The 3571-nt window shown below is 41.1% G+C and overlaps 1 pseudogene; it reads right to left on the reverse strand.

Moving 5' to 3' along the window:
* Nucleotides 1-2875: 2875 nt before the first annotated feature.
* Nucleotides 2876-3430, reverse strand: LOC100960448 (annotated as a pseudogene).
* Nucleotides 3431-3571: the final 141 nt, after the last annotated feature.

A 3571-nucleotide genomic window follows, 5' to 3' on the forward strand; every position in this document is an offset into this window, starting at 1 on the left:
AAAACTAAGGATTTCTCCAAAATAGGCCTCAAGGGTTATTGCAAAACAGACAGCTGCTGATGAGTTTTCTGACATTATTGTAAAGTCCCGGGCTGGCAGTCAAAGCTCCCCCTACCATGGATGTAGACCACACTTCTACTCCTACCTCACAAGAGCTCTATGCTCTTGGCAAACTGTGACACAATTGTTTGTTCTTTCAAGAGACTCCTGCATTTTCCACATCCCTTGACATGCCCTGGGCTCGAGCGATCCTCCTGTTTCAGCCTTCTGAGTAGGTGGGACTATAGACCCATGCCACCACACCTGGTTTTTAAAAAATTTTTTTTGTAGAGATAGAGTCTCACTATGTTGCTCAGGCTGATCTTGAATTCCTGGCCTCAAGCAATCCTGCCTGAGCCTCCCAAAGTGCTAGGATTATAGGCATGAGTCACTGTGCTTGGCCTGAAACTACTTTTTACTCCAGCCACCATGATTTCTTGTCTCTTGGTTCTTTGTGAGGAGCTTAAAAGTTATGGTTGACCTCTCATAATTTCAGGTGTGTTCATTTTGCTCATTCGATTTTATCCTTAAACAAATATTATGGCCTCCACAATAGCTGACTACTACATGAAAAAGAATAGACAGGTGACGTGTTCTGTAGGCAGAGATTATTAAAACAAAGGGGCACAGAATGGCAGCTTCAGACATGTATATAGTAAGTAGCATGTATATAGTAAGATATATCTGCCTTTTGAGGGGACAAATTTGTTTGAAAATCTCTTGTTAGTTATCTATTGCTGCATAACAACTGACCCCCCCAAATTAGCAGCTTAAAACAATAAACCTTCATTATCTCACATATTTCTGAGGTAAAGAATCTTGGAGTGGCTAAGTTGGATGATTCTGAGTCTCTCGTGAGGTAGGTTGCAGTTAAGAGATTGGCTGAGTCTGCAGTCATTTGAAAGTTTAGAGTTAAAAGATTCATTTCCAAGACGGTTCATAGAGCCATTTGCAAGATCAAGACGCTTGGGTTCCTCACTACGAAGGTTTCTTTCCAGGGCTTCAGAATGTCCTCATGACCTGGTTGCTGGATTCCTCCAAATGAATAATCTGAAAGAGAGTGATAAAGGAGAAAGCTATGATGCCTTTTATGATGTAGGCACACACTGTCATTTCTGCCATGTTCTTTTAGTTCTGAGTCACTAAGTCCAGCCCACATTTAAGGGGGGACAGTTAGCCTCACCTTTTTAGAGGGGGGAAGATTAAATAATTTGTGGTTATCTTTTTTGTTTGTTTGTTTGTTTGAGACAGAGCCTCAAGTTGTCACCCTGAGTAGAGTGCCTTAGCATCACATCTCACAGCAACCTCCAACTCCTGGGCTCAAGCGATTCTCTTGCCTCCGCCTCCCAAGAAGCTGGGACTACAGGCGCCCACCACAATGCCTGCCTATTTTTTGGTTGCAGCTGTCATTGTTATTTGGTGGGCCTGGCTGGATTCGAACCCGCCAGCTCAGGTGTATGTGGCTGGCGCGTTAGCTGCTTGAGCCACAGGCCCCGAGCCTGGATATCTTTTTAAACCACCATGGTCCCCTTAATTTTACCTACCAGGTACTCATTAGTTCAATAAATATTTAGTGACCATGCTACTTAGTGCTGGGTCCTATGCTAAACTCAAAGGATCCAGTAGCAAGGAAACAACAACAAATAACAGCAACAGCAAAACCCTGACAAGATTGCTACTGATGTTTACAGAGTGGGGGGGGGGTGGCCAGATAAAAATCAAATAATGAAACAAGCAAATGTTAAGAGGACAAGATTTAATTATGGTGGCCCTGAATTGGAAAAGGCTGTCTGGGAGCTGAATTGCCCACTCTTTCCCTTCTGTTTTGATAAGTAAAGACACAAGGCCAAAATATGCTTCAAAAGGTCATAGATGAATACATTATTCACTCCCGATATTAATCTAGAGAGTCGAAAGAGTAAAAGGAAATCTCAACAATTCATTTCAAAAGAAGGTAATGTTTTTTTCTTTCAACCTTAGCTCCATCACACCTACTTATTGTACCACATACAAATGGTCTTGAAATTACTACATAATGTACAAAATAGTGCTTATTTTCCTTTTTGCTGCTAAGTTTCCAAAGGAGCTACGTGGCATGGTTGTGCTGTTTGTTTTATGAGGAATTGATTTCTTTTCAGAAAGAAGGTAGCAGGGAGGGAGAGAATTTACATTTAACGAGTGACTACAAGATGCAAGTCACTTTATATAGGTTTTCTCATTTAATTCCCACCCCCACTCTGAAAGAAAAAGTCCTATTAACATCATTTTAGAAACGAAGAAATGGATCTTCAGAAAGGTTAATTAGTTCTTTTAGGATCACTCTATCAGTGAATGGAAGGGACAGGACTCAAATCTGGGCTTTGTTTACCTGTGGTGTTTATCGGGGTGCTTCCTTTTCAGATGGTGTGCTTTGTAGCTTCAGGGGTAGGTACATTTAAATTTTTTGAGTCATGGAGTTCTTTTTTGATTCAGTGACAAAATGGATGTAAATCTTTAGCATATTTTTATGATACATAATAGTATTTTTTGTTATGAAGTGCCATTAATGTTAATACCCCAAACTCTATGGCTCTAAGCCCCTAATTCTATAGATCCACATTTCTCGAACTTACATGTGTATACATTTCTCCTAGGGGATCTGGTTAAAATGAAGGCTCTAATCCAATAGATTTGGGGCTGGGACCTAAGATTCTGCATGTCCAATAAGCTGATGCTACTTGTCTTCAGATCATACCTTTTTTTTTTTTTTGGTATTTAAATTCTATTTTAATGAAAACATTCTCATCATTTTAAACAATTTGCATTGTTTAATCTGAACCTGTTCTGGCATCAGGACTTAACTTTTGTACTCCACAGGTTTCAGGTGCCACTGTATTACTAATTCTCCAGTGCTCTTGAGACACATGTTAGCCGTGTCTGCCTCTGTGGGAAGTCCTTCTGGCAGCTTCAGGGGCTTGATTCTTACCAAATGTTTGACCACTTTCAGTTTTGCATTCACTGAAGGGATATTCTTGTGAACTTGAGGGGTATGTGCTTTTTCTAATCCAAGCATCTTTAGTGTATCTTTTTCCCAGTATGGACGTCTTTTTGTACTTTTTATTCTAGTAACAATATGCAGTTTATGGGGGTTCTGTGGATCCCCACCATACTTTTCAGGATCTGCAGGTGAAGGCTGAAACACTTCATCTGGAATTCTTGACTTGGTGAATTTGTGACAAATCCAATCTGTACAAACAAGAGACTCCATGCTTTTTGTCACAGTCTGTAGTCTGCCTAATGACCTCTGAACTACTGTACACAAAATCCCTGCCGTAAGTGTGGTGATTATTCTCTTTAGAGGCCCTAGCTTAATGTCTAATACTTTCGGCCACTCAGTCTCCACCCAGATCATACTTTTAATAGAAAGACTGTGGTGGCTTGGCGCCTATAGCTCAACCGGCTAGGGCACCAGCCACGTACACCTAAGGTGGCGGGTTCGAATCCCCAGCCCGGACCCGCCAAACAACAATGACGGCTGCAACCAAAAAATAGC

Source organism: Otolemur garnettii, unplaced genomic scaffold (genome assembly GCF_000181295.1).
Source record: "Otolemur garnettii isolate 467f Iridium unplaced genomic scaffold, OtoGar3 scaffold00268, whole genome shotgun sequence".
Lineage (NCBI taxonomy): Eukaryota > Metazoa > Chordata > Mammalia > Primates > Galagidae > Otolemur > Otolemur garnettii.